Source organism: Benincasa hispida, unplaced genomic scaffold (assembly GCF_027475165.1).
Source record: "Benincasa hispida cultivar pf3 unplaced genomic scaffold, pf3_genome.v1.1 HicScf19, whole genome shotgun sequence".
Classification (NCBI taxonomy): domain Eukaryota; kingdom Viridiplantae; phylum Streptophyta; class Magnoliopsida; order Cucurbitales; family Cucurbitaceae; genus Benincasa; species Benincasa hispida.
The window spans coordinates 12,283-18,988 of record NW_028326261.1 but is presented as its reverse complement, the minus strand read 5'-3'; the positions used below and the strand labels follow the sequence as shown (position 1 = coordinate 18,988).

The following is a 6,706-nucleotide window of genomic DNA, read 5'->3' as shown; positions in this document are numbered from 1 at the left end:
TCTTCTCTCCAGTGGTGAAACATACATCCATTAGGCTACTCCTCTCTTTCTTCACTACAAAAGAACTTGGAGTTAGACCAAGTGGATGTGAAGATAGCTTTCTTACATGGATTGTTAAATGAGACTATTTACATGAAGCAACCTCAAGGGTATGTGAAGAAAGGAGAAGAAGACTTGGTGTGCCTACTAAACAAGTCTATCCAAAGCAGTCACCAAGGTGTTGGTATGAGATATTTGATGAAGTAATCTCCAAAATGGGATTCAAGAGAAGTTCCTATCATTGGTGTGTGTGTACAAACTCTAAAAGCTTCAAGGAACCAGTTTATCTATTCCTTTTTGTAGATGATATGCTGCTAGCTGGAAGTTCCAAAGAATAGGTGAGGTAGGTTAAGACGCTTATAAAGAAAGAGTTTGATATGAAAGACCTAGGGGAATCTAGAAGGATTCTAGGCATTGAGATTGAAAGAGATAGAAGACATGATAGATTGTATGTATGTCAATCAGAATACTGGGGAAAATATTACAGAGGTTCAAAATAGAAGGTGCTAAACTAGTTGACACTCCACTTGCACCTCATTTCAAGCTCTCAGCTACAAATAATCCTAAAAGCACAGATGAAGATCTCATAAACCATATAAAGGTTGTTCTCTATTCCAAAGTAGTGAGATTTCAAGCTCTCAGCTACAAATAATACTACAAGTTTGGTTAGTAGGACATGGCAAATCCTGGTAAATAACATTGGGAAGTAGTCAAATGTATACTGAGGTATCTCTGTTCATCAAATAATATAAGGATCTTATATAGACAGAATGATCCTTCCATTGATGAAATGTATGGTTATGTTGATGTTGATTATGCAGGGGATTTGGATAGGAGGCGTTTACTATCAGGCTATGTTTTCCTATGGGGAAACAATTTGATAAGTTGGAAGGCTAGTTACAGTCTATTGTGGCCCTTTCCACAACAAAGGTTGAGTTTATAGCACTGTTTGAGGCTATGAAAAAAGGTTTATGGTTGAAAGGTTTATTAAACGATTTCGGCATTACACAAACAAAGGTGAGAATATATTATGACAAGCAGAGCACAATCTACTTATCTAAAGAACTGAGCTAGAGGTTGAGAAGAAGGCAGAAGGGTCAGACTGTCGGATCGGTCTGAGCCAGTCTTGAATATTTTGAGATTCCGGCCAAACCACGAAGAATTATGAGCTGAAACTTTAGGGTAAGATTCCTAAGACATTTTAGAATAAGTTTGTTGAAGGAAGTATTTCTAAATAAGGTTCCGAACTATAAGTAATCTAAGTTGAAATTTGAATTTGAATTCTAGGGGTGAAAAAGGGACCCGAGGAGCTACTAGAGTGAAAAGTTCCTAAGAAATCGAGGTGAGTGGCTAAAATGTTTTCGAACTAAAACGTTTTTAAACTGTTTTGATTACAAACGTTTTACAGAAAGCATGTTTGCGAAAATAATTCTCATGCCTACTAGTCTTATAAAGTGGTTTCTAAACAAGTTTGAATTGTGATTTGAAGGCATGCATATTGTTGAAAAACTATTTACATATGTATATGTATTGATTTTATCCAGCATGCATTACCATATTTAAAGCCATGTTGTATATGTGTTATACTGTACATACTTTAAAGAGAAAAGTTGTTTATAAATAGTTTTGGTAAAATGCAATGCCGAAGTACAAGGAGAAGGCATCCACCCAACTAGATACTGAAGTACAAGGAAAAGGTATCTATTGGTACTGAAGTACGTTTGAGAAAGTACCAAGCCAACAGGATACTGAAGTACGTTGGAGAAGGTATTCTAGTAGCTCGATACTGAAGTACAAGGAGAAGGTATTTGAGCAGTAGTACCTAATGTGTTAAGGTACTTAGTGTGGCTATAGGTGAATAACATCAAAGATTGAGCAAAAGGGTTCTCTCTGGACTAGTAGTTGGTGTTAGGATTATTTTACCAGTTATACAGTACTTTGATTTGAGAAATTATTTTACTGTTTCATGTTTAAAACAGTTTTATATAATTTACGCTCGGAAAATATTTATGCTGCAAAAGTTTATATTTTAGATAAAACTATTTTCTGAAATTATGCATGGGAATTTACTAAGTTTTCTCGATCACTCACTAGGCGTAAGCTCACCCCATTTTCAAATGTTTTTGTTTTTCCCCCCCACAGGTAGCGGTCAAATCCTCTGAAGACAGCTCAGTATCTGCTTTGCCACTAAAGGAACAAAAGACTTGTAACCGTTTTCTAGGTAATTATAGCTAATATTGTACACATGTTACTATTGTTCATATAGGGACTAGGGTTTGTTGGTTTTGGGACTTGTAAATCTAATGTTGCAAATACTCTAAACATATTAAGTTTCTAAGTTAATAAATTGTGGGCCTATAGCTATCCAGTTGCATATAATTTGTATTTGGTATCAGAGTTGTTATGCAAGAGTTTTTAGGCAGTAAGTGTCAGCCTAAGGGTTGATAACTGCTGCAGTCATGCCCTTCTCTAGGCTAAGAGGGTGATCTGGGGCGGGGTGTGACAGTAGCAGGTATAATTGTTGGCCAGTAATACTTGTTACATACAATTTACCTCCATGGTTATGCATGAAAAAGGAAAATATAATGTTGACGTTGCTAATTCCAGGCCCCAAACAACCTGGTAATGACATTGATATCTTTTTGCAACCTCTTAATGAAGATTTACAAGAACTATGGGCAAGAGTATCATGTTATGACGTAGTTAGCAAAACGTCTTTCAGTTTAAAAGTCGTTCTCATGTGGACTATAAATGATTTTCCAGCATATGGAAATCTTGTTGGGTGCACAACAAAAGGTAAAACTACGTGTTCTACATGTGGAGATAAAAATCTTGCACTTTGGTTAAAAAATAGTAAAAAAAATTCCTACATGGGGCATCGACGATTTCTACCATCTTCTCATCCATATAGAAGAAAGAAGTCTTCGTTTGATAGAAAAGTAGAAGAAGGTATGCCAGTTAAGTTTATGAGTGGCAATAAGATTTATTTACGTCTTATGAAGTTCAAAAATAGTTGGGGATAGTGTAATAAGAGAAAGTGAAATACAAAAGTCAAAGAAATGTGGAAAAAACAATCAATCTTCTTTGACTTACCTTATTGGAAGGTAAATCATCTCCCTAATATACTATGCTATATTATACTTATGTTTAGGGATTATGTTTAACGACCGGATCCTTATATATTATGGTCCGACCGTTACGACATGCATACTTAGAATTTTCTATCATGAGATGAGTTTCGGTAAAAATCTCAAAAGAACATATCTAAGATTTTATCAATTAGGTAGAAAAATATATAAAAATTTTATTTTACAAAACACCAGGATCCATAATACATTAGTGTAGTGATATTAAAATGCATATGCCTTTGATAGTGAGCTTGATGGTTGGCCATTTGAGCGACGTCCAGTTCTGCCACCTATGTTGTGTCCTTACCTATAAAGTCTGTCAAAATAGGATGAGTATATAATATACCGAGTAAGTAGTTCTCACATAGGGTAGTGACCAAATTCACAATCACATGCAACATGTCTTGAAAACATGAGATTGGGACCGAAAACATATAATAACATGTGATGGTCGGTTTTGCTTCTAACGTAATTTTCTCCGCCCTGGTAGGAAGATGGGGACTTAAGCGGAAACTAACCCATCTGATGATTAGCAGGTCATGTAGTCAGTAGGGCCAGAGTCGCATCCAACATCAACCATTAGCATAAACGTAAGATTGGACTATAGGGTGCAACCATACATACCGTGTTAGTCCTAGCATAAACTTGACATAGAATTAGGTCTAGAGGGGTGTAACCATACATGCCCTATTAGCCTTAGAAGCATAAATTTTATCTAGTTAAAATTTAATCTTATTTCATCGTTGTGAACAAACATAATGCATGGGGTCCCTTGTCGATAAAATTATTTTAAACATGTAATGCAACATAACAATAACATAATTATGCAGCATATTAAAAGTACACTACCATGAAACACTTAAAGAGAGGGTGAGATAAACTACTTACCTTGACTGCGATCCTAGTTATTCCTTATTATTCCTTATGGTTTAATCAGTAGAGTTTTCCTTCATAAACCAGAAGAAAATTTGTTCAGCACTTCCCTCGCGTCTCCTTCTTCTAACTAACAGAATTACTTCACCCCCTTTTCAAACGATTTTTACTACTGTGTTTTGTTTGAGAATGAGTTTAACTTCCAGTCCAAAGCCTCTTATTTATAGCTGCTTCCAGCTCTTCTCTGTGTGACAACTCATCCTACAAATGCCTTCTTTAAAATTACTTTGGTTTTAGAATTTCTCTTAATAAGACACCTAATTTTGGCTAACGTTTGCCCTTACGTCATCAACCTTTGTTTGTATTCAATTTTAGGGTTCTCCATGTATAATCTATAAGATTGTGGCCAAATTCAATGCATAATCCATACTTCTGTCCAAATCTCGCTCTCTCCAGCTTTCTCACTGGTTTGGCTCTCGTGGCTCTCGCTCTCTACAGATTTCTCGCTAGTTTACTCTCGTGGCTCTCGCTCTCTCCAGCTTTCTCGCTGGTTTACTCTCGTGGCTCTTGCTCTCTTCAGATTTCTCGCTGGGAATCTCGCTCTCTCCAATTTTCTCTCCAATCTCGCTCTCTTCAGGTTTCTCTCCAATATTTCTCTCCAATCTTGCTCTCTCACCAGACACTTTCTCGCCGAGAATCTCGCTCTCTCCAACTTCTAATTAATCCTCTCTGATTCTACCCCCTTATTCATTATTTTTGGATAATTAATAAATTTCTTATTTTTTCCAATTCTAAATTTCCACCCGATTTTTCTATTAAGTTTATTTGTTTTCTTGCTTTCTAAATTAAGGTTAGGGTATTACATTTACTACCCTCTTAAATAAAATTTCTTCCTGCTTAACATTTGACATTTAATTTCCTGTAGTGTATGCGTACAAATTTGAGTTGTTACATTATGAGAAAGTAAACATTGCTTCAACTAACTATTTATTCTATTCATCTTGAAATAGGAGCTAGTGTTATGCCATAAAGTTGATGTCATGCATGTCCAACAGAATGTTTGCGAGAGCATTATGGGGACTTTATTATGTATTGACAAGAAAACTAAAGGAGTGAATTCACGAAAATACTTGGAGGTAATGGACATAAGAGTTGGTTTACATCTACAATAGAAAGGAAATCAAATATACCTTCCTGCAGCCCCACATACACTTTCCAAATCTGAGAAACAATCTTTTTGTAAAATACTATACAACTTGAAGTTGCCTGATGGATATAGTTGTAATATCCAAAACCTGCATATCTCTCAATGACTCCAAGATTATAGGATTGACGTCTCATGATTGTCATGTATTAATACAACAACTTCTACCTGTAGCATTGAGAGGGTTGCTACCAAAAGGGCCAAGAAATACAATAATGAGATTGTGTTTGATCTTCAATAGACTTTGTCAATGCATAATTGATAAAGAGCAGTTGGTAGAGATTGAAAAAGAAGTTGTCAAAATATTGTGCCTTCTTGAAAGATTTTTTCCTCCTTCATTTTTCGACATAATGACGCACTTCGTTGTTCATTTGGGACGTAAAGCTCGATTATGTGGACCCATTCAATTTCGTTGAATGTATCCATTTGAAAGGAAGTGTGTTTTTATAATTATATATAACTTCAAATTCATGTCATTATCTAATTATGATCAACTTATTGACTTAGATACATGAAGGTGTTTAAAGGATATGTTAGAAAACGAGCATGACCGGAAGGATGTATTGTTGAATGTTATTTAGTAGATGAATGTGTCAACTTTTCCAGTGGATTTTTTAAAGAGCCACTAGAAGTTTTGAGTAATATTTATAGTATCTTTTTTATCATGTATCTTGTGGTATAAATTTCTAATTATTCAAAATATTATTATAATTGATATATAATATGATGGAAGTTTGGAAAAAAACTTATCTTTTTCAAAAGATGGGTAGGTTGTGGAGATCAGGAAAATCACGACTTGTGTCCAAAATTCTTGTAGCTTCTAGTGAGGACGAACATGCTAAATCTAAGCTAACCAATATACAATCCATGAGTGATTTTACGGACTTATTTGATTGTGGTTAGTAGTATGTGAAAGATTGAAATGTATCTTTGAATGTCTTGTGGATTCCTAAACTAGTTAGTAATATGTAAAATTTTAGAAGGTTGTGTTTGTATTAAGGTGGTTGTTTTTTATTTTTTGTTTGGGGAAGGGGAAGGGCGAGGTTATCACTTGAAGCTACTTGTTTTATTGTGGTTATAGTTATTGTTAGGTTTCACTTATTTTTTTGAATGTCCTGCAGACTCCTAAGCAAGATAGTAGTATGTGAAAGTTTGAAATGTATCTTTGAATGTCTTGTGGACTCCTAAACTAGTTAGTAATATGTAAACTATTGATTTGTGGAAGGTTCTGTCTACATTAAGGTTGCTTTTTTTTTTTTTTAAGGGGTGGAGGGGAAGGGGGAGGCCAGTTATCACAACTCAAATTTTTTAAGATAATTTAGAAAATTTACTTTTTTTTTTTTGTTTTTACTTTTTCTTCCTTGGCCACTTTTGTTTTTCTAATTGATGGAATGCTAGGAACGTATTAAAAAAAATTATAATGAAGGGACAAACACTTCCTCAATTAATATAAAAAATAATG

At 34.8% G+C, this 6,706-nt stretch overlaps 1 pseudogene; it reads left to right on the top strand.

Moving 5' to 3' along the window:
* Positions 1-5,080: 5,080 nt before the first annotated feature.
* On the top strand, positions 5,081-6,392 carry LOC150030470 (uncharacterized; annotated as a pseudogene).
* Positions 6,393-6,706: the final 314 nt, after the last annotated feature.